General features: G+C 52.8%; 1 protein-coding gene and 1 long non-coding RNA gene across 6 annotated transcripts in view; one reads left to right on the top strand and one right to left on the bottom strand.

The window, feature by feature from the left end:
- The window catches only part of ZNF423 (zinc finger protein 423), a 334130-nt gene that overhangs the window by 77007 nt on the left and 232748 nt on the right, over positions 1 to 24375 (top strand). The gene's annotated exons all lie outside the window — the stretch shown is intronic.
- On the bottom strand, positions 8569 to 11878 carry LOC129514142 (uncharacterized). Its single transcript, XR_008665350.1, has 2 exons — positions 11699 to 11878; positions 8569 to 11227 (listed from the first exon to the last, which is right to left on the bottom strand). It is a non-coding gene; the product is annotated as an uncharacterized LOC129514142 (long non-coding RNA).

Genomic DNA, 24375 nt, shown 5'->3' with positions numbered 1-24375 from the left:
TCGCCAGGTGCCCCCCGCTCATTAAGTCTTGGGACACAGTTGGGGAAGCTCTCTTTGTATCCTTAAGTTTGAGCTCAGTGGTTCAGAAGACATGTCATTGCCTACCGTGGCCCCTCTGGCCATGGTTTGTGGACTAGACTTGATCCTGGGGGTTTCACCCAACAGATCTCATCCTTTGCTCCCTTTTTATAGGATTTTGTGTTTACTCATTTTATCTGAGGAGGGTCTGACCTCTGGGGGGAAGCGGGGGTCACAGTCAGGAAAACTGAAGCTCAGAGGTGTTCGAGGACTCAGGGCCGGGGCTGACTCGGGGTCTCTCTATAGACACGTGCCTAAATGCACACCCGCGTCCCCAAGCTCACTCACTTAGCTGCTCTTTGTATGTATGGACACTGCTCTGTGCCTGAGCTATAAAGTCCAGCTGGAGCCCCCTCCTGGCCCTTCCCCCTCTGGTTGGCAGGACTATGGGCTTGGCCCCAGGAAGGCCCGCCGGTGGCCACTTGCCCCTGTGTCTGGCAGGCACCCCATGGAGTTTCCATGGTGAGCTCTCCTTTGGGGGCCCCTGGGTGGGACTTTCCATCTGGGTGGAAACCTGACCCGTAGGCCCCGAGCAGGAGGAAATGCCTTCCCCAAATGTGGAGAGGGAAAGAAAAGAGACAGCCAGCCTGGGATTCCAGCCAGAGCCCCTGACTCCTGCAAAGCCATGGAGCCTGGGGGACCCCAAGGGGCCTGGGGTAGGGCTGCCGAGGACCCACCCCTTAGGGAAGAGTTGTTTTGGTGGCCGGCTGCCACGTGTCCCTGTGGCTCTGGCCTGGAGTTCTCCTACAGAGGCTGGTGCCTGGCTAGGATTTGAATTTGGCTCCCTCTGTCCCCAAGGCCTGCGTGCTTGTCACTCTGTCCTCTCTGTCCTTTTTTATTTTTGTTTTTATTTTATTTTTATTTTTATTTTTTAATTTTTTTTGTCCTCTCTGTCCTTAAGAGGGCATTTCCACGGGCAAATTCTCTTTGAACCCTAGCATTTTGATCACAGGGTGTATTCTCCTTTCCCATATGCAGACATCGAGCCTCCCAGAGGCTAGGGGTCTTGCCCAGTGTCACACAGCAAGTTTGTAGCACAGCGCACCTGACCCCACCTGCCTACCTTGGTCATTACTAGTTCATTTAACTTCTCCCAGTTAAGGTGCACATTTACCCAAATAAAGAAGGGAGTCGGCAGTTCCAGTCACTGGGGCTGCTGAGTGAGCCTGCGACGTGGGTGGGACTGTGCTTCCCTCAAGTGGTGGGGTGTCAGGTGGCCTCAACTCCGGGGTTTTGAGATGAGTGTCTCCCTTCCTCACGCCCGATGCAGGAGCCCAGCACCTCGTGGCCTTGATCCTCGTGTGTATCTCAGGGCAGGTGACCCATTTGCCTTGGAGGCTGCCTGACACGCACCCCCTCTCAGCCCACCCCCGAACTGAGTCCCCACACAGAGCGCTAGGGCAGGGCCCGAGTCTGACCCACAGGTTTGCAAAGGGACTGCAAGGGGGAGGGTGGTATGTGGGTCTGCGTGCAAGGGCAGGGGTGTATGTGGAGGGCTGAATGGTCTCCGTCATGGATGTTCTCCTTGGGGCTCCCCCGGCACCCCCAGCCCCAATCCTGGGGCAGACCCCCTGGAGCTGCCTATTCTGGTTGAGGCAGAGTTTCCCTAAAAGGAGCCTGTGCAGTGCTGAGAGACTGGCCTGCCCCTCCACACCCAGCCTGGTGGCCCTCCGGCCAGGCGTCACCCTTCCTTCCTGGCCTGGGGGTGCGGAGGCAGGGACCAGGGTGCCTTGGCCTCAGGCTTTGCGGCATGATGGCCTTCAGGACTCAGGTCAGGTCAAGGTCTGGGCTGGTCGCTGGGGCAGCAGACAGAGCCAGCCTGGGGAGTGGGGACGGTAGGAACCCTAGACCTGGAGTCCAGAGCCCCAGGCTCAGGGGCCACCAGCAGCCTTGGGAGGTCATGGTGTCCTGAGGCACCCGTGGAGAGTCTCACTGGTACATGGAGCTCAAGAGTTGAGGTGCAGGTCAGGGGACTGCACAACTCCCAAAGTGGCCTCTTGCAGGACTTCCCTCCTGTGTCCCCCGTCCTCATCCTCGCCCCTGCTCCCCGCCGGCTGTGCCCCTCCTGGGATGCACCCACCCCCTGCCAAAGTCCTTCAAGACCTGGCCCGCTCCTTGCCCTCTGTGCAGCCTGTGCACATGTGCCTTCTGTGTCTGTGAACCCCTGTCCTGCCCTTCGGGGCCTGGAAGAACTGATGCCGGCCTGTCCCTGTTCCTTAACTTTAACCGTTCATTGGCTCTGCCCCCCTTGCCACTGCGGACTGCTTTCTCTCCTTCCCTCCTTCCCTTGTAACCCAGCATGGCTCAAGCTCTGCTTCATTCACTGACCGGCAATTCCTCAGAATGTACATCACCAGGAAGTTCTGTTGAGTGTCTGACCACCTCCTCAGTTGCTGTTGGATGAGCGTCAGTGCTGGCATTTCAGGACCACCTGTTGACACCAGTGATGGCTGGGAGCCTGTGTCCCCATGGGCAGGATCCCAACAGCTTGCATCCTTTCAGCCACAGGTGTTACTGAGACCCTACTAGGTGCTGGGTGCTGCCCTAGGTGGTGAATGGGCTGACTGAGTCCCTGGTTGTGCACGTGCTGGCATGCTGGTGTGGGGCACCATGCTGGCAAAGTCTATGAACAAATATGTCATGGGCTTCACTGGGACATGACCGGCAGGGTGGTCAGTTAGAGGGAGATGGGGTGGTGAGGAGGAGGGGGCACCTGGAGGGTGGTCTGAGAGGCCAGGAGGGGCATCTGAGCAAGAGAGGGTGTGAGCCGTGCAGAGGGCTGGGAGCAGCGATCCAGATGTTCCTGCTGTAGGGACGAGCTGGGTCTGCTGAAGGGCAGAAGGACTGTCCCTGTGACTGGACTAAAGGGAGCCAGGGGAGAGGGGCAAGAGGTGAGGCCAGGGAGGTAAGGGGGGGAGGAGGTGAGGCCAGGGAGATGGGGGGGGGTGAGGCTAGGGAGGTGAAGGAGAGAGAAGGTGAGGCCAGGGAGGTGTGTGTGTGGGGGGCAAGAGCTGAGGCCAGGGAGGTCCGTGGGGGAGGAGGAAGTGAGTCTAGGGAGGTGGGGAAGGCAAGGGGGGGTCAGGGAGGTGAAAAGGGAGGAGGTGAGGCCAGGGAAGTGAAGGGGGAGGAGGTGAGGCCAGGGAGATTGGGGAGAGAAGAGGTGAGGCCAGAGAGGTGGTGGGGAGAGGTGAGGCCAGAGAGGTTGGGGGAGGGCGGGGAGGTCAGGGTGGAAGTGGGAGGGAGCCAGGCAGGCCTTGAGCCATGGTGGATACTGGATTTTACTCTAAGTTGAAGGGGGGCAGAAGGGAGAAGGGATCCTTTTAGCTGCCTGCCTGTGGGCAAGAGGGAAGGGGACCCAAGCCCTCACCCATGTGGGAGATGATGGGGGCTGGGACCCAGGCCAGGAGGGGAGAAGTCATCGGGCTAGGAATTTCTTTTGGAGGCAGGTCCCACAGGACATGGCACTGGTTGGATGTTGGGGTGAGGAAGGGAGAGGAAGCAAGTGTGCCTCCAAGGCCCCAGGGCAGCTGGGTGGCTGGAGGTGAGGAGCTGGGTGACGGGGTGCCCTGGGGAGAGCTGCTCTGATATGATGGTGGGGCGGGCTGCTCAAGAACTTGGTTTGGCCACAGTTGGAGATGCCTCTTGGAGGTGCACTGGGCACTTGAACGTGTGGTCTGGCGATAGGGGACGAGGGGGCCCCCCGGGACGAGTTTGGGTGCCGAGTGTGTAGCTGGCACTTAGCGCCGGGAGTGAGCGCAGACAGCCGAGAGGCATCGGCATTGAAGGCAAAGACCCCAAAACCCAGGGAAGAAAGTCTTTCAGGAGGCAGGGAGTCACCGGGCGGTCCGAAGCCTTCCACGCTGGGCCCCTCTGACCTTGATGGGACCAGCTCTTTGTGTCGATGTGGTCGGGTTGCTTGCAATTTGCGTGGACGGAAAGGAAGACCAGCCTGGCGGCCCTCACGCTTGGCAGGAGCCAGATCTGCAAAAACAGCCTCCGCTAGAAACCATTCTGGGGCGAGAAGAGATGGGGTTCAGGGGTTAATGAAATGAACTCTCGTCTGCAGACTGGCCCATCCGGGGGTGTCTGCGCCGGCCGCCCCTCCCCGGCTCCCGCTCGGGAAAGGCACCCGCGGCTGGACCAGAGGTGGTGTCTGGGAGCGGCAGACTGTCCGCGGCGGAGTCCAGCTGTGAGCGAGCCCTCAGCGCTGAAATTGCCAGCCTCGCGCAGCCCAGAGCCAGCCCGCGGAAGTGGGCCAGCCGCACCTCCGTACAGGATTAGAGGGATGTGTAATGGATTAAAGATCAAAAATGTTAATTAAGAAATGGTCTTTTCTAATAAGATGCCTTCAAGGGCACAGGCCTGAAAAGGAGGGGATTTCTCATTTTGGCAACACGGTTTCTGTTGTAATGAAATTGGTTCACAGACAGTGGGGAGGACCCGACGTAAGTCTCGGTTTAAAGACATCTCCATCCAAATTAATTAGCAATGAAAAACGGAGGGCAGAGCGTCAGACTGGCAGGCGGGCAGCGTGCGGTGGCCTGTGGAAAGGCTGCATGGAGGACTTCGGAGAATTCCATCTGTGTCCTGGTGCCCACCCGAGGCTTGCGTCTGAGGGTACCTTCCTGGGGGCCCTGGTGGGGTGACTGTCTCTGGATGAGGCCTGGCTGGATGCTGGGCCTGCCTCCATGGGAACGTGCTGTGTGACCTTGGGTGGTTCATGCCCCTCTCTGGTCGTTCTTCAGATGGCTTCATGTCAGCTGTAGATGACCACAAAACCCCTCCTATGTCCTCTCTGATCTGTTGGATCAAATGGATTCTTAGATATGATTTGAAAACTCAGAAGTGTCCCTGTGAATCGATATTACTGCTAAGGGATGGGGGATGGTTTGATCTTGGTGTACCTGGTTCAGCCTTGGTCCACTCTGAACGCTGGTTTCCAGCCTGTGAAATCCCCCAGGTTGTTTGAAGGCCTTGGAAGGACACAATAGCCTGACGATTAAGAATTCGGCTCTAGGGGATCCCTGGGCGGCTCAGTGGTTTTGCACCTGCCTTTGGCCCAGGGCCGATCCTGGAGTCCCGGGATCGAGTCCCCCGTCGGGCTCCCGGCATGGAGCCTGCTTCCCCCTCTGCCTGTGTCTCTGCCTCTCTCTCTCTCTCTCTATGTCTATCATAAACAAATAAAAATAAATCTTAAAAAAAAAAAAAGGAATTCGGCTCTAGAATCTGCCAGGCATACACCGAATCCCAGCCCTGCCTCGTGCTTGGGACCTGAGCTTCGTTATTTGACTTCCCTGAGCCTTGGTTTTCTCCTCTGTGAAATGGAGCCAGTGGTCGCCGGCTCCTAGCAATGAAGTGCAGGAGTAACACCGTGACCAGCCTGGGCTCCGAGGGAGTAGGCTCATATGCGGTGCTGGGACTGTTGCTTTTATTGCTTAGAAGCAGAGGAATCTGTGTGTCCATTCCAGATGCATTGTTGGTTGGAGGTTGGCAGCCTCCCCATGAATCAGGCTCAGACCTGCGGTGTTTTGAGTTTCCTGGGCCCTCCTGGGTACAAACCTTGTTTTACTTTTATAAAAGATTTTATTTATTTGAGAGAGAGCAAGAGAAGCAGAAGCTGGGGGAGAGGGAGAAGCAGATGCCCTTTGAGCAGGGAGCCTGATGTGGGGCTCCATCCCAGGACCCTAGGATCATGACCTGAACTGAAGGCACCCTATAAAACCTCTTTTTATTTTATTTTTTTAAAGATTATTTATTTATTCATGAGACACACACACACACAGAGAGAGAGAGAGAGAGAGAGAGAGAGGAAGAGACACAGGCAGAGGGAGAAGCAGGCTCCATGCAGGGAGCCCGATGCGGGACTCGATCCTGGGACCCCAGGATCATGCCCTGAGCTAAAGGCAGACGCTCAGCCGCTGAGCCACCCAAGCATCCCAGGATTGGGCCTTTTGTGGCCGTCTCATTTCACTGAGCGTCATGTCCTCGAGGTTCATCCATGGTGTGGCAGGTGTCAGAACTTCCTTCCATTTGAAGGCCGAATGGTATTCCCTTGTATGGACAGACCACATTTTGTTCTCCACTCACCCGATGGTCGCCTGGGTTGCTCGATGTTCTGAGGACCCTCCATGCCGTCTCCCACAGTGGCTGTGCCCTTTTACAACCCTTCCTGTAGAGCTTTGTTTGCCAGCGGAGTGAGCAGGAACCTGGAGAGCGTGGTCCTTTCCGGGCTCGGCTTGGATGAAGGACACCCGTGGCCAGAGGCCCAGGCTCGTGGGGTGTGTCTGTCGGGTTCTCTGAAGCTGGGCTTAGGCAAGGGTGTGGTGAGGCTCTGGTTCACACAAGTCCCCTGGGTTTCCTTCCTGCCGCAGTTCGGCTCTGGGATGGGGGGCGCCCCATGGACACAGCCCCTTTCCTGCCTCCCTCCAGCCCCTCAGGCCGGAGCAGCAGTGGCTCTTGGAGGAGGAGAGGGAGCTGGGTGCTCAGTGAAGTTTGGTGGCCAGCCGCGGGACCAGAAATGCTTTCAACCTCCAACTAGCTCCACATACGTGGTGGAACAGAAATATGGGATGAGCTGGTCCCGTGATCTCATAGCTGTGCCTCATCACTGACACTGATAGGGAAAAAAGGATCGGATTGGACTTCAGCTTTACGAGAGCAAAAGTTCAAAGACAAGGATGAACACAGCAATGAAGAGGAACTATCTACTGCCACACCCAGTGGTTGGATGGATCTTGCGCACCTGATGTTGAGCGAAAGAAGTCAGACATAGGAGACAACAGACAGAGGGGCAACAGGGTGGCTCAGTGGTTGAGTGTCTGCCTTCAGCTCAGGTTGTGATCCTGGAGTGCGGGATCAAGTCCCACATCGGGCTCCCCACAGGGAGCCTGCTTCTCCCTCTGCCCCTGTCTCTGCCTCTCTCTGTGTGTCTCATGAATAAATAAATAAAATAATAAAAAAAAAAGACAACAGATGGAGTGTGTCCGTGTATGTGATGCTCAGCATTGTGCAAAGGTCCGTCTGGGGGTAGAGGTTTAGGAGTGACTGTCCTTGGAAGACATGGCTGGGAGGGGACACAGGGCGCTTGCGTGGGTGCTGGGAATGTCTTCTGGAAGAACTTACCACCCACTTCACTTAAGATGTGAGCCCTTTAAAGAGGTGCCTGGTGGGCTCAGTTTGTAGAACATACGACTCTGGATCTCGGGATGTGAGTTCAAGCCCCATGATGGGTGTAGAGATTGCCTAAAAATAAAATCTTAAAAAAAAAAAAAAGGTTTGGGCCCTTTACAGAAGTTAAGTCTCAGTAAAAAAAAGGACATGAAAAGAAGCACAGGAAGCAAAGCTTACATTTCAGAGTTGTGGGGGTTGTGGCTCTTTACTTAGCTCGTTTCCTCGGAAGTTATTAGAGGAACGCATTCCAGGGCCAGTCTTGGGCTTGGCCCTGCCAGCGTTCCAGACTAATGGAGAAGATAAGAGACAGAGGTCACTACTTGCAGTTCCTAGAGTGGAGGGTGTTGGGAGAACCCAAACTGTCATTTTGGCGTTCTGAGTGACAGTGAGGTGGGGAGAGGGCTCTGACCCCCTCACTCTTCCACGGATGGAAAATGAGGTTCAGGCCTTCCTATGCCCCCCCTTTCTACACCTTTCTGGCTGGTCTCAGGCGATTCACTTGACTCCTGTGAGCCTCTGTCCTCTGGTCTGGGTGCAGGGACAGCCTCACAGAATGGTTGGGACGTGTGCACACAAATAATGTCTTGGGTCACACTGTATGTGGGAGGCATTTTCTCAGTGTGTGTGTGTGTGTGTGTGTGTGTATGCGTGTGGGTGTGCACACACACACATGCTCTAGAAGGGAGGTGGTGATAACGGCACACCTTGGGGAACTCAGATAGTTTGGGGAGAAGTGGATGGGGTTGGGGAGATCCCAACACCTCCCGGGAGGTGCTTGTCCTGCCTCCAAGTGAAGGGACTTTCTGGTTTTTCCTTCAAGAATCAGCTCCATGTCCCCTCTTCTGAGAAGCCCTCCCGGATTCCCCCTCACAGTGCTTACATCACCCCCTGCGCATTGTCACATGGTCTGGTTTGTGTCTCTCCTTGCTAGTTGAAGAGGTTCTTGATAGCAAGATCACATCTTGCTCATTTTTGTGTCCTCTATGTCTGGCACAGTTGAGTTTTCTTTCACTGAATTATTTTATAAAAATATATTATCGATGGTCTTCTGTGTGCTGTGCTCTGGCTTAGGCACTGCTGGTTCTATGATTAAGTAGGGCTCATGTGGTTCCTGATCCCTGGAGTGAAGTCTGGAGAGGAAAGCTCTCCTGGAAGGGTCATTCATTCATTCCCTCCTTCATTCAGCATCATTAGGCACTGGGATTGTAGTGTTAGCAAGTTGGATGTGATCTTGGCCATAATAGAGCTTACAGCCCAGGAGGGGAGTTCATGACCAGAAATTTCTCTTTATAGGCTCAGCACAGTGAAAGAGAACAGGGCAAGGGGTGAACTGTTTTATTGTAAAATGAAAAGCAGATACAGATGCCCCACAAACCAATTTAGGGCTGAAGGGATTTTTAGAAGTTGGGTCTAGAGATGGAACTTTGCTAGCCACCCTGGACGCCCCATTTGGTCACAGACCCCTTCCTCCTTCCAGAAGTAACCACTCGCCTGGCTTTTATGGCAGTCAGTTCTTTGTATTTCTGTAAAGTCCTATGACTCAGGGGTGCCTGGGTGACTCAGTGGGTGAGCGTTTGCCTTTGGCTTGGGTCATGATCCCGGAGTCTCAGGATTGAGCTCCACATCTGGCTCCTCGCTCAGCGGGGAGTCTGCTTCTCCCTTTCCTTCCCCCTGCTTGTGTGCTCTCTGTCTTCTCAAATAAATAAATAAAATAGGGACGCCTGGGTGACTCAGTGATTGAGTGTCTGCCTTCGGCTCAGGGCGTGATCCTGGGGTTCTGGGATCGAGCTCTGTATTGGGTTCCCCGCAGGGAGCCTGCTTCTCCCTCTGCCTGTGTCTCTGCCTCTCTCTGTGTGTCTCTCATGAACAAATAAATAAAATCTTAAAAAATAAAATATCAAAAAAAATTCTTTCACCCAAATGTGCACTTCTTGCCACTATACTTTAGTCTTGGAGTGTCATTCTTTGAGGAGTCTGAGGGAGAATATTTTTTTGAAAGGATGAGTCTTTTAAAAATCCTTGAAAACAAATCCCTGAAGTGGATCCTTCTGATGTTGAGGTTCTGGGATGAGCCATTTTCCACTGTTGGCAGGTGAAGGTGGGACAAGGACATTCTAGTGCTTAACATACAGCACACATCCGCTCGGGGTTCGACACATGGTTGGACAAGCCAGGGAGGCTGTACGGTCGTCGGTCATCGAGGGGAAGAGGTGGCACAGTCCTGACCTGGGGCGATGGCAGCTGGAAGGGACCGACGTGGAGGGGAGGAGCTGATGCATGCTTCTGAGCGAGGAGCCACCGTCCATCATCCTTTTTTGACTTGTCATTTGTGACAGATCGCCCCGTTGGAGCATTTTGGAAAATTATTCTCCTTGTACCTGCCGTGGCAGGTAAACCCGAGTTCGCTGATGGGGGTGTCCAGGGTGCACACGTGTGTCCCCAAGGCCATTCTTCAGATGGCAAAGGGGTGTTTCCTGCTGAGTCAGGCTCCTCACCACTCCACCCAAGTAGGGGGGATTCACAAGCAGGTGGCTGCACGTCTGGCTTGGTTCAAGTTCCCAGGAGTCCCGATGACCTGCAGAAATGTGTCGAATTCTAGAAGTTACTGGCAGATGAGTTTTATGTGATTGGGACATGATGATTTTAAAATGCTGGGTAATTAAACAGCGTTAACCTTGGCAGGGCCATGCAGTCCATATCACACAGGGGCTCCTCGTGTCCTGGAAACTTGCTTCGAGCAGGTGGATGACAATGCCATCCTCTTAGCAGGAGCTGGCGGGGCTGGTCTCCTTGTTCACCTCCCAGGCATATATGAAGCCCCTTCCCTGGGGCAGGGGAGGCGGCAGTGATTATGTGAGCGTGTTAGAGGAGTCCCTTTGCTACCAGTTTGTCAACTCCCAAGCGAGAGTAAATAGAAGGAGAATATGGGAGATATTAATATAACCAGTTATTAGGTTGAGTGAGTGGCAAGCGTTAGAAACCCATGGAATCCCCAATATAATATTGAAAGGCGAGAAAAATACGATTTGTGAGATTGAAAAATTTTGGCCTCATGAACCACCCACATTGATGGAAAGTCTGTTTTGCCTTTGGCATGGAGGCCACAGAGGCTCTGGATCCCCCTCAGGAAGAGGGGCCACATGTTCCTTGCCTGGTGCTGTGTAGTCTAAGGGGAAAGAAATAATTGTCATTGTACAGTGTGGCAAGAGGTTTAGAAGAGAAACAAAACACCCACACACAAGGCGAGTAGTGACACAGGATGGATGAGACGTCTTACGGACCTTGTTCTGGAGTCTAGAGCTGTGCTGTCTTTCAGCAGGACTCAGGCTTTTAAAAAATCCCAAGTGCTTTAGAAGAATCGTCAGGTAATCCTGCGGCTCCCCAGACGTGGCTTCTGAAGCCTGTTCGTGTGCGTGTCCACTCTCCCCGCATCCCCCGTTGTCACCAGAGGCGCTCGCAAGTATCTAAACTCTAGATGGGTTTTGTCCCCATATACGCATCCTGTTCTCGCCCCTTCCCACATCATCAGATTTCCCTGCCTGGCAGTGCCCTGGGAGGTGGTGACCATCACAACCACCTCCCTTCCCTGGAGGTGCCAGCCAGCTCTGGACAGCCGTCAGGAGGGATGCTGGGGTGCTGGGGGCGGCCAGGCTTTACTAGGTGAGAGCTGGGCTGGGTCAGGTGGGTCTTTGAGGTCCCTTCAACCAGAGGTTTCCCTAGGTACCTTAAGGGATGAGCTGGGACCACTTGAGCCATATGGTTGGCGTGGAAGGTGACCCTGGGAGATGGGCAGCGCCGGAGAACCCTGTGACAGCTCAGGTGCTCCTTGCCTTGGCCATCTACGGGACACGGGGAGCTTGCCTGATTCTGTGGATTTCACGCAGAGTCTGGCCTCCATGGGACAGGCTGTCCTCTGAAGACTTGATTATCTTGTGTTGCTTTGATTCTGAGATGCGCATTTTGTCGGAATCCAACATTTCTGAAATCGAGCAACATTTTGGTCTATGCATCTGTCTAATGAAATGGCTCCCCCTCCCCTCTAGAACAAGCTGGCATTAAGTTGGTGGGTGTCCTGCATTTGCAGCTTCTTAGACCTGAGGGGCTGCGGTAACTGGGGATGGGCGCCCTCGTCCGATGCCCACTGCCTCCTGGGCACCAGATTTGAAGAATCCAGGACTCCAGGGACGAGCACACCTAGCCCGGGACCTGTGTGCTCATAGCCGTGGCATCCTGGGCCTGCTTCTTTCCCAGACACAGCTGTGCACACACAGACGGAGGAGGCAGTCAGCCATGGACAGCAAATCTGTTCTGAAAACCCTGGACATCGAGACCTTCCAGTTGCCTCTGTGGGCTCTGCCCTGATCTTGCTTAAATCCTGCATTTGCTTTTCTTCCCTCCCTTACAAACCCCACAACGTGCCCCCCGCAACCCCAGTTCTTCCCCTGCAAACCTGAATGCGGCCTGCTTCCAGCCTGGCCGCTCTGCCATTATTTCTGCCTCAACCGGCGTTCAACCCGGTTCCTTTCTGGTCATCCTAATCTCTTCGGGGGCAGGGCTGGCCCTGGCTCCACTTTCGACTGGCTGGGTGCCTAGGACAGGGCCTGGCTACCTCGGCCACGCTCGTTGGCTGGTCGAGTTGATGTGACTATAGCTCAGAACTGGAAGCTTGCGAGCATTTTATTACCGTCAGCATCCGGGCAACACGGCTCAAGGATTAAACTGAGTTACAGGAAAGAACTCAACTCTAAGAATGGCTAATTATTATTATTATTATTTTTTAACCAACTGCAATTTACAAAGGGAGGGAAGGAGACACAAAAGAGCACACCCTCTAAACGAGGGTTAATTAGAAGTCTTCCCGATAGCTAGTGCTTCATCAGCAACAGAACAGCATGTAAATAAATCTAATTTCCCTCCAACTCAACTCGTCACAAGCTTAATTACAGCAGCCACAATGTGTGCATGTGTGTGTTTTTTTCATTAGTGAAAGAGGGTCATTATTAGCCGTGTCTGGTAAGAATTATTGTGAAGAGCCCGGTTCCACCCTCGATAGGTGTCCTCAGAGAGCAGAGAGGAACTTTCCGTGTGAACTACAGAGTTTCCAATTAAGGTGGCTTGGAGGAAGCAGGAAGCGGCAACGCAAATTAGAAAAATATTACAGAAAGGGGACGGCAGGCCGGCGAGCCAAGGAAGGGTGCTGGGGGCCTCGGTTAATTACTGTGCGGAAGGAGAGCTGCTTGTGGGGGCCAGACCCTCTTTTCCCCCCATTGCCACCGGCCTGCCCCGAAATTCCTGGGGTCCTCGGGTCCTCGCTTCCATTCTGGCTGGCCAAGAATGAGACTTGCCCTGGGGGAGCTGGTGGGAGAGGGGATAGGCTTGACCACTCCCACCCCCCTCTTTCAGATGGCTTTTCACACCTCCCTCCCCCTCCTGCCGAGGAGAAAAGCTGGGGGAGAAGCGCTGTCACCGCCAGGAAGACTGCCTCACTGGACGGCTGTTGCAGCGAGGAGCAGCGTATTGTTCTAGAAATAAATAGCTGAAAGCCCCGAGTCAGAAATTAGTTGACACAAAGGAAGTCGAACCCTACAGGCCAATTCCAATTGTCTGCAGGAAGTGCTCTGCCCCGGGGCGGGGGGTGGGTGGGTGGGGGCCTGGCCTTTGAGGGAGAATTTAAGTCCATTCCACCTGGCACTCAATGAACAATGTTGGCAAAAAGGTTTTTCTTCCCTTCTCATCCTGGCCCCCACCACGGCCCTCGTGATGATTCTATCTCTCACCAAGGCGGTGCTCGTAAACCTGGAGTGATCCAGAAATCGAGGCGCTGCCCAAGCTCTGTCACATGTGTTGCAGCCGCTCAGATGATGTCTGTCCCTGGCTGTCTCCTAACGGCTGCAGGAGCTGACTGTTCCAGGTTCTGGGCAGAGCACAGATCTCAAAACCCTTGGAAGGGGAGAGAACCTAGAGCCCCCACCATCCCAGCCCCTCCTGGTGCCAAGGGTCTCCAACGTGTGTTCTTCCTGTCTCTGCTTGAATACCTCCAGGGATGAGAGGCTCATCTCCTCGCAAAGCAGCCAGGGCCCTGATGACAGCCTGAATCATCGTATTTATTGAGCACTTACTGAGTGCCAATAATTACTTAATTAAACTGATATTGTTAAGACCCTCTTCTAGGCCAGGCGGTAAGAATTGCTCCATGACCCAAGGTGGAGGTTCCTGCCCTCCTCGAGCTCACATTGGATTGGGTGTCAGGAGACAATAAACAATAAACACCGTAAGGTTGTGAGTGTTTCTAGAATCTATACACAGTTAGGGTGACAGGGTGGGGGTGTGGAGTGTCATTGTCGTGTTTGGACGAGGAAGAGGTATTAAACCCAAACTCTTGACTCTGTCTCTCTTTTCTTTTTCTTTTCTTTTTTTTTTTTTTTAAGATTTTTATTTATTTATTTGACAGAGCGAGAGAGCACAAGCAGGGGGAGCAGCTGGCAGAGGGAGAGGGAGAAGCAGGCTCAGCCCGATGTGGGGCTCCATCCCAGGACTCTGGGATCATAACCTGGGATCATGACATTTCACCGACTGAGCCATCCAGTAGCCCCGGCTCTGTCTTTATAAAACTTTGTTTGACCTGGCCTTCACCCACTCATACTGACCTTTCTGTTTCCTGAGCTGCCAGCTTGCTAGCCCCAGGGCCTTGGCACTTGCTGTGGTCTCCCTCCACCTTTCCATGCCTGGATTCTTTGTGCTGTGTAAGTATTTACTCAAACACCCAACCCCAGAGACGACCTTCTCATGCTCATGGTGAAGTTGCCTCCTTGCCTGTCATTGCTTCCTACCCCCTTGACCGTGTTTCGGTTCTCCACTTTGCATTTATCACCACCTGAGATTTCCTTCCTTATTACCTAGTGGATTTTGTCGGTGCTGTTGACTGCTGTGCCCCTGACCCAACGACACTGCCTGGCACGGCCTACGATAGGCCCTCAGTTATGAAATGTGGAGCAGATGAGGCCCATGGCTCTCTCATATCATCCTTGCCACACCTCCTACACTGCTGTCTTCCCATTTTACAGAGGAAGAAACTGAGGTTTGGAGGTTATATAGCCGCAATTGCACAGCTTGTGAGCATGACACAGGCCTGCATCTCCAGCTCGTCTGTAGTCAAACATATGTGCTCTGGCCTCGGGTGCGTCGACGTAGGTTCTCCACCTCGTCAGCCCTACAGGCTCCAGTTCTGTGCCTGTCGTTTTCCAGGAAAAGCCTGCTCGCAGAGCCGCAGTTTCTGCAGACAATTTTCCTGCCCTCCCCCCTGCTCCCTTTTTTAAAAAAGATGGGATGTTCAGAGAGAGAGATCGATCCAGGACTAGAATTCTCTGATGATGTTGCCATTGTCAAGGTGGGAACCCTTGAATCTGTCAAACTGCTGGTGCTGGGGCTGGGAGCCCAGAGCACGCTGTGTGGGCAAGAGAGAACATTGTCACTCCATCATGGGGGGGTTGCTGAGTGCCCCCCAGGCCTGATCCTGGCCGGGTGGGTTGGGGAAGGGCCACTGATGGGGTCCCCTCTGGTGTGCTGTTGATGGCCTGTGGTCCAGGGAAGCCGGATGATGCACCTGGCCACCTCTTCAGATGTCTTCCTGGGCTACGTCACAGCCATGCAGTCCAAGTTCTTGGGTTCCCAGGCCAATGCATCATGGGCAGGGTGGAAGACATTGTCACATGGGTATGGCCCCTCCGTTTAGTGTTCTTCTTTAGGGGCTTGATCTGGAGCTAAGCCCCCTGACATGGCTCTGAGAGCTTGGCTGGGCAGGACTAGGGGTCCTGAGATAAACTTGCTGCTCTTAATTTGCTACCTCCTTGCTTGGGCTCCTGGCTAAGATTCTTGCCCCCAGGGGGCTGCAGAAGCCTCCTTGGTGTCCCACTTGGTGGCACTTTGATCTTTCCAAGGCTAAAGTCAGTGGTTTAAGAGTTTCAAGATTGTGACTCCAGTGCCTGCCTGGATAGGCAGCCCCCACCTCCAGGTCTAGCACAGCTGGGCTGTTGTGGCCAATCCCATCATTATCTTGGTAAGCAGAGGCCCATGCACGTGTGGCGCTGTTACTTTCTCTCTTGACCCTTGGAATACCAGCATGGTTTTCAGTACAATCCCAGCTTTCATAAACCAGAAAACTCATCTGGCCGTGGAAACGGTGGGTTTCGAAACAAGATCTGACCTCACAGCCTGTGGCCCGGCCGAGGTGCTTTGCACAGAGCCTGCAGAGTGTATCCTGCTAAACAGCACTCTGACGTTTGAAATGTTTGCCAATGAGATGCAGGACCAAGTCGAACTATAGTATGAGGTTCTCAGTCTTTCATTTGTACGCATTCACCTTCAATCTGTCTTCAGCCTGGATTTTTCTTGTCTGCCCCGAATCAGGATATTAGCCTTGGTTCTAGGCTCTTGCCCAGTCACTGTCTGATCCAGGACTTGATGATACTGGGCCCAGTGTACTGGGCCTTCCCCAGGCCTAGGGCTGCTCTCTGTAGGCTGTGCTGTTGATACACGGGCATCCTTGGGTTCTTTGAAGGACCCGATTCTCTATCCCCTCTGGCTCCTTGGGCTCGATGCCCCTTTGCCTCCGAATACTCTTCTCTGTATGTTGACCGGCTGGTCCCTGCTCATCTGTGGCAGCTCAGCGCTCCCACCCCGCGAGAACCCCCACCCCACTAGAGCTGGCCTTTCCCCACCCCGTCCCACTTCTCCATCTCCTTCAAAGTGCTATCGCGGGTGGAAAGGATGGTTTCTCTATGTATCTGGCCTCTTTCTCCCAGTGGAAGGTATGTCTTCATCTTGCCCTGCTGTGTCTGAGGACAGTGACACATCACCAGCACATCGCAGGTCTTGGGAAATGTTTTGTGAATAAGTGGATGTATCTTAATGCTCCTATGTGTCTCTGCTGGAGAGGATCATGGGCTGGCCCTGGGGTCCGTGGCCGTCTTCGTGTGGCTGTGGGTGCCAGCACCGTTCTTCTGTGATTCAGAGCCGGCAGCTGGTGGAGAGGGGGAAAGGCCCATCCCGGAGGAGCTCGCTTCCCAGAAACCTCCAGCTCACTTCCCCCACCTGGGCTCCCTCAAGGACAGGGCAATGAGGGGCTTCCCGGAAACCCTCCTGGCCCCGGTGCTTCGCTGTTAGTGACAAAAGCCAGGAGGCATCCCGGTTTCATGCCTACCAGCTGAAAACCTCCTTTGTTGGTTGGTGGAGAGAAGAGAGGAAGCCGCCCACTGAGAATTCCCAGAGTAGGCATTTGCTGGTCTTTTCCCTGGGATCGGTGGGTGTGAGGAAGAGGCCCCATCTGGACTCCCCTGAGCAGTAGAGTGTGCGTGCGTGTGCATGTGTGCGTGCGTGCACACGTGTGAGTGATAGCCAGATGGGGCTCTCGGGCCCCTGTGCAGGGTCACAGGCTGAGGGCAGCTTTCCCTTCAAGCTTGGCTGCCCACGCTGTCCACCGCATGCCTCTTGTCCTCTGCACAGGTGCAGTGGGAAGTGCTGGGCCTGGAAGGTTTTGAAGAGAAGGCGGCCAAGCCCTGGGAATGTGCTCGTCCCACAGACCTGACCCCACGCTGAAGCACAGAGCAGGTTCTCTTTGTGGGGAGTCAGCCTTCTGGTCCAGTGTGGTGATTGAGAAATTATATTGCAGAAGCATGATTATTTCCATTCCGTTTTAAATATACTTGGACAGTATTTAGTGATGGATGTTTGGAGGCTGTTACTCTATCTATCTATCTATCTATCTATCTATCTATCATCTATCTATCTATCATTTATTTATTTAAAAGACTTTATTTATTCATTCATGAGAGATACAGAGAGAGGCAGAGGCAGAGGCAGAAGGAGAAGCAGGCTCCACCCAGGGAGCCCGATGCGGGACTCGATCCAGAGTCGTCTCCAGGATCATGCCCTGGGCTGAAGGCAGTGCTAAACCACTGAGCCACCCGGGCTGCCCTATTTATTTATTTTTAAAAAAGATTTTATTTGTTTATTTGACAGAGAGAAAGAGAGAGAGAGTGTGAGCACATGAGCAGTGGGGAGAGGCAGAGACAGAGGGAGAAGCAGACTTCCTGATGAGCAGGGAGCCCGACGTGGGACTCTATCTCAGGACCCTGGGATCATGACCTGAGCTGAAGTCAGATGCTTAACTGACTGAGCCACCCAGGCACCCCGGAGGAGAAATACAGATTTCTGAGCCCCATATTCAGAGAGTGGCTGCTGGTGTGTCATCTGCATTTTAACAGGCCCTGCTTCCAGGTGATGCCAACCAGGTGGCCCTTTGACCTGTACCCCCAGAAACCCGTGCATGCTCGTAGAATCTTCCAATGCAAACTCATGGGGTAAACCCATTTGCAGAGCAAGGAAATATTTTCTAAGAACCCCCCCCCCCCCCACTCACCCCAGTTCATTTACTGGGACTTGTTTGTATTTAAGGAGGAGCTGGGAACCTTTGCAGTTCCTTCTAGATGAAGCTTTAAAGGCAGACTCAAAACCATCCCTGGAAGCGATCGTCGAGGTTCAGGGTTCAGCAGGACAGAGTGTGTAGAAAGGTTACACGTCGGTGTGTGGCTCAGGATCCTAGTTTTAGGAGATGATTGCTGCGCGTGTCTCTGAATGGCACACCTTGTTCCTCAGAGTGGCCGCAGCGCGGACCTCCGGGCACTGAGATTGCAGGTGATTTTGACTTTTCTTTATGCTTGTCTGTCCGATGTTGTCCTTCGGTTGCTGTCGTCTTTGTGATCAGAAATAAGAGCAGGGCTTCCTTTTTTGTGGGAAGGAGAGATACTCAGAAATACAGAGGCAGTGGTGGGAGAAAGCCAGGTGTGGGGAGCCCTGCCCTGGCTGGGCTGATATCCTCTTGGCTTCAGCCCCGAGGTCGGGAAATGTGGGTGCCTTTGGGAAGTCTGGGTAGAGCCCCAGCTTGGGAATTTCTGGACTGCCCTGGTCTTTCCTGCCTCCGTGTTGGGGTCCCTGTGCCCACCTTAGCTGAGGTGTCTTTGGGGTCCCACTCCCTGGTGTCCATATCTTTGGTGGGTCTTAGTGCTACTGGTCGCCTTCTGGGTGGTGTCCTGGCTTAAGAAGGCGGTGACTGGGGTGCCTGGGTGGCTCAGTTGGTGAAGTGTCTGCCTTCTGCTCAGGTCGTGATTCTGGAGTCCCGAGATTGAACCTTGCATCAGGCTCCCTCCTTGGCGGGGAGCCTGCCCCCTCTCTCTCCTTCTGCCTCTCCCAGCTCGGGTTCTCTCTTGCTCTCTCAAATAAATAAATAAAATCTTTTTTTTAAGGGTATTATTTATTCATTCATGAGAGACAGAGAGAGAGAGAGAGAGAGAGAGGCAGAAACACAGGCAGAGGGAGAAGCAGGCTCCATGCAGGGAGCCCGACGTGGGACTTGATCTGGGATCTCCAGGATCAGGCCCTGGGCTGAAGGAGGCGCTAAACCGCTGAGGCACCGGGGCTGCCCCAATAAATAAAATCTTAAAAAAGAGAAAGAGGTGTCAATTCACCTGCTTCATCTCTTAATTTAATGCAGTGATGCTAGGAGGCAGTACCTGGACTATATGGAAACTCAGCGTTGTCCCCGCAGGCTGTGGTCGAGCCGTGGCATAGATTTCACTGTTCACCCCTTTCTTCACTAGAGGGGTGAACACAGAAGATCTCAGAGGCCGGTACCCTGGGGAAGCCCATTCATGCTCAGGTGTGGAGCACCCATCTCTTGGAAATTGGAATCCCTGCTCTGCCACCCACTGGCTGTGTGACCTTCTCTCTGGGTCTCAGTTTCCCCATCTGTAACTGCGGCAGGGATAGTACCAGCCTCTTAGGGCAGAGGTCACAGTGGGTGCCTGACAAGGTGGCCTTTTTTCCTCTTCTCCCTGCATAGAGAAAGGGCTTTGCTGGAAAGATTTCCACACACGGTTTTGAACTCTGACCCTGACCATGTCTTGACTGTAGCAAGTGATCATCTGACGTTGCCTGGTGTGATTTCTTAGCAACCAGCTCCTTTGGTCCGCCCAGCCATCAGACGCTTTCCTATAGAGAGAGTTGGAGTAATTTTTTCCATGCGATGTGTGCTCATGGAAGGGGGCCAGCGATGCATTTTAGGCAGTACCTGGCTCCTCCTTAAATTAGACTGTTTTCCATTCTCATCTCCCCAAAGGTGGTTTTCCAGACTCAGCCGTGACTCACAATCTCAGCCTACCCATAGGAGGGTCAGAAGATTGGTGAGAAGTCAGAGTTGGAGCGCTGATTTTTTTTTTTTTTTTTGACAGGGAGGTGAAAAATCTGTGTTTGCTTAAAAATGACTAACTTGGTGTTTGTCCAGCAAGGGATCTTGTCCAAGAGGCCTGCTTTAAGGAATGGATGTGCACAACTTTCATTTAGCCCTGTCTTCATCCATCCATTCATTCGTTCATTCATTCATTCACTTTGCAAATCGTTATTGAGCACCTACTATGTGCCAGGCGCTAGTCCAGGTGCTGGGATTCCACAGTGAACAAGACAGATGTTCCTGCTCCACTAGAACCAAGTCCTTACCTGCCATTTATTGCCTCAAGCTAGAAACTCCCTCCTCCACCAGTATCACACTGGGTGTAGGGAAGGAGCAGAGGGTTGAGGTAGGGCCAAAAGACCCAAGGACTAGCTGTGGCGCTCCCACTAACGTGCCATGTGATCCTGGAAACAATCCCATGGGTGTTTCATTCTGCAAATCTGTGGATGGCATGGACTCCTTTCTCCGGAGCCTTCTCTATCTACAGCTCTCCAATTCATTCACGATCCGAACACCAACTATTCAGCAATAGTTTTTTTTTTTTTAAATTATACATACAGTATTTCAGATATGGAAAAGAGTAACACTCCCCCAGGATGAACCCTTCAGTTTGAGGGACAGGTCACAGGCCACCCGTGGAGCTCCCAATTACTTTTTTCTCCCTCTTTCTGGGACTTGGCATCTATCACGTCCCTGTATGGCTTTCTTCTCGAAATACGTGTGGAGGGAATAGAAATGTTATTGGCACATGTTTTAAACTTTCCGTAAATGCCGTAAACGTTGTCGTATTTTGTACCATATTACCATAGTTTATCTCTACTATTTATTTATTTATTTATTTATTTATTTATTTATTTATTTATTTATTTATTTTTACCATGGTTTATCTTTAGCTACTCTCTTTCTTTCTCTCTCGAAGTCATGTTCTGAAGATTAATCCTTGCTGATATGTGTGGCTCTCTCTTCACGGTTTTACTTGTGGCTTGGGGTCCGCTGTGTGATTGTACTACCCCTTCATCTATCATCTGTCTCCTTCATGGAAATGTAGATGCTGTCGAACTCTTTTGGCTCTTCTAAACCATTCTGAGGTGGACGTCCCCACAGGGAACTGAGGTACAGAAGTTTCTAGCATGGAAAGCTTGATGTGGAATGACTGGATTAGAGGGCATGGCTCATGCACCTTTTGCCCCTCTTCTCGTCCGACCATCTGCTCTGCTCTCCCTCTTGTCACTTCAAGTAACTTCTTTCCCTGTAGTTCCAGAAAATGCCATGGTATTGCATTGTTGGGGTAGCCTTGCTTGGGTCACGTGACCACTCCTGACTGGCTGGGTCTGGGTCTTGGGCCTGCCCCTGCAGTTTGGGGTGCATCCAGCCCTTTGTGAGCCTCAAAAGGAGAATGGGGAGGCTGTCCCCAGAGAAGGTGAGGGTGTGGGGCTGGGCCTGGGCAGCTCACCATGGGCACTGCTGAGGGTAGCCTGGCCCCAAGCTGTTAGAGGAAGTGGCTCTTCTGCCTTTTGCCCTGAGCTGTCTTAGAAAGTGCCAGTCTCGGGACACCTGGGTGGTTCAGTGGTTGAGTATCTGCCTTTGGCTCAGGTTGTGATCCCTGGGTCCTGGGACCAAGTCCTGCATCGGGCTCCCCACAGGGAGCCTGCTTCTCCCTCTGCCTGTGTCTCTGCCTCTCTCTGTGTCTCACATGAATAAATAAATAAAAATTCTCAAAAAAAAAAAAAAAAAAAGAAAAAAGAAAAGAAAGTGCCAGTCTCTTTGGAAACAATAGTGAGTGAGCAGATTAAAGAGCCCTAAGTCTCTGTCTCTCTGTCTGATTCACGAGTACCACCGAGGGCAGTGATCTGTGTATGCTTTTTAGAGGTGGGACACTGAGGTTCATCGGGAAACTGAGGCTCATCTCAACTAGATCCCTGGAGGTGTCTGTGGGCCCCGTTGAATGTGGGAAGATACTCTGCTCTTTTCCCGAAGCTTCTTCCCGGCTCTCAGAGGCCAGGCAGGTCTGTGAATGGCTCCTAGAACCAATCCTGCTGTTTTACAGGTGGGAGAACCAGCCTGGAGCAGGAGGGGCTAACACGGCACTTTCTTTGCTTCCATTTGTTCATCTAATATCCTTGAATTGGTGTTGATGCAGGATGTTGTTACAGGTGGGGAAGCTGAGGCTCAGAGATGGGAGATGACTGGATTGACCCAAGGTCATGCCTGGATTTAGGGGACAATGCAGGCCGTCTCCTAGTTCCCTTCAATGCTGCTTCCACCTGTCCTCATCATGGGCTGTTTGCCCCAGATGGAGCCGGTATAGCCGCCCAAACCCCACCTGTCCCTTCCACGGGGCAAGGAGATAATCCTCTGGGTCCCAGTCCCCTCGGTCCCCTCAGCTGCAGCCCCTTGGGTTCCCCCAGAGAGTCCTTTCCTGCCTTTGATGCAAATTCTTGCACTTTCCTGGTAATATTCTGGGCTCTTCTTAACGCGAGGGGGTCAGCTGCGAGACATCTCGGCAATTTATAATTCTTGAAAATTCTGTTTGGTGACATGAGTTAGCATTTAATAGACACCCTGCCACCTCCTCTCTCCCTATTGTGACAAGCTCCCAGCAGAATCCTTTTGAGACTCAGGGTAATTGCGCCACGCTGGCAACGGGAAGACCACGTCGTGCTCGAGTGCGTCTCAAAACCGTCTCCACAATAGACAGTCAGGTACGCGTTTGCTTGGCTTCAAGGTAATGATTTAAACTTAATTTGACCCTCGTTGAGGAGGCCCGTGTTTCTGGTCGGACGCAGCCTTTCAGTTTGGGCTTGCCTGCCATGCCTTCAATGCTAACACAAATAATTCCTTCATAACAAGTGCCTTTCAGAGGATGTCTGCTGCTGACAGCTAATATAGAATTATTGCCCCTGAATGCATTTCTGTAATTACTTCCCAGAGATCTGTCTTTGTGTTAGAAGACATTTCACACTTTAGTAACATAAGTGTTTTGGGAGAGCACGAGCAATAATTATGAACAGTCTTCCCGTGAAAATAAACCTAAAAAAATTATAAAAGCTAATGCTAAAATTGGTTAGAGTCAGGGAGGAATTTCATTTGAATTTGATTCATGTATATTTATTCCAAGTATAATAACCTTTCCTGTATGGAAACTTTTTTTTTTTCCCCTTTAAACAAAAGCAGTAATGATACAGAGAGCCCCGCTTTCTAATTTTTGAGCAATACTGAAACCGAAAACTGATTAAAAGTGACAAGTTGCTTGAGAACGGAATAAAGAAGCAGAATCGTGGAGCCCTGATAGGAGACATTTGCGGTAATGGAAAATGAAATGATTCACAGTGTGATCAATAAAAAATTAGCAGCATTTAATAAAAGGTTTCTGCTTCATGTTGACTAAAGAACATCGCAAGCAGTTTGAAATCCGAGTTAAGTGATGGTTTGAGGATGAGCGGGGGGTGGTGATGGGGTGCGGGTGTGCGTGTGCATATAGATCACGCGGATATTGGCCATGGCGGAGGAGGCAGCCAGGCCCCTGGGGTGGGTCTGGAAGTTTCTTTTGCGCTGCCCACTTGACCTTTGATCTGTGGTTAATTCTCTCCAGGTCTCTCTGTTCCTCATTGTGTGGGAATGTTTCTCCAAGAGTCCCAGGCACCACGCAGGTCCTGCTCTCCTGGATGGGTATGGGCCCAGTGCACTGCCTGTTTAAATCCATCTCCTGGGGGGACACCTGGGTGGCTCCATGGGTTGAGCATCTGCCTTTGTCTCAGGTCATGATCCTGGGGTTCGGGGATTGAGTCCTGCATCCGGCTCCCCTTGGGGAGCCTGCTTCTCCCTCTGCCTGTGTCTCTGCCTCTCTCTCTCTCTATGTCTCTGGTGAATAAATAAATAAAATCTTAAAAAAAGTAAAATCCGTCTCCTGGGAAGAGGGCGCCCCGCCTGAGGGTTGGCCATATTCATGCCGAGGCCCCTCAACTGTGTGTGGGCCGTTGGCTTTGTTCTATCAGCTGTCTTAGGATCTAGGTTTGCTTGGAGACTCTTCTGGAATGTCTTACAGCTCACTTGTGGGACTTGACACCCTTTTGTGGGCCGGAGGGAAATTCGTGGAAAGCTGGCGGGCCTTAGCCGGTGGATGAGGTTAAGTGGGGAGGGACTTCCCTGGTCTCCTGGAGAGGCTCACTGCTCGCGTGGGCCCTTGGAGGAGTGCAGGGCCTGGGCGGGGGCTCAGTGGTACCGGCTGCTTGCAAGCTGAGCATGCTACCATTTGGCTTCTCCCTCAGTAGCAACAACATGGTAAGAACCACTCCATCAGACACGCTCCTGGTCCTCCAGGCGCTATTTCAGTATTCCCTGGAACGCTGCTGCACACCAGGCTGTCTCCATGCCCAGAAACTTGTTAATTTTTAAAGGCTTTACACAGCTTTTCCACTGTGGCTCCTGGGCTCCTGGGCCGGGATGGGAGACTTGGGTCAGTCACTGGCAAGGGGCTGGCAGTGGCCTCTGGGTTACAGCGGCAGCCCAGGAGCCTGGGTGGGTGGCTCCTGAGGACTGAGGGCAGGGTATCCTTGCCACCCTCTGTGTCTTAGGGCAGAGGGCAGGACCGGGGGTCTGTTCCTGGATTTGCTCCCGTTTTTGACCCTCCCCAGTGATGCCCAGACCTGTGGCTGGATGTCTGAGTGTTAGAGTAGGAAGGGCCCTTCCAGGTGGTTTTGTTCACTGGTTCACCCCACAAATATTTATTGAGCACCTGCTATGTGCCCGGCTCTACGCTGCCTGCGGGTGGGGGAGGGGGTGCAAGATGAGCTAGACTCTTGTTGATCCTGGCCACTTGGGGCCTGCTCCCCGACCCAGGAGGA

Source organism: Nyctereutes procyonoides, unplaced genomic scaffold, assembly GCF_905146905.1.
Source record: "Nyctereutes procyonoides isolate TBG_1078 unplaced genomic scaffold, NYPRO_anot_genome, whole genome shotgun sequence".
Taxonomy (NCBI): domain Eukaryota; kingdom Metazoa; phylum Chordata; class Mammalia; order Carnivora; family Canidae; genus Nyctereutes; species Nyctereutes procyonoides.
Note: the sequence above shows the minus strand (reverse complement) of the source record. Positions and strands in the feature narration are given on the sequence as shown.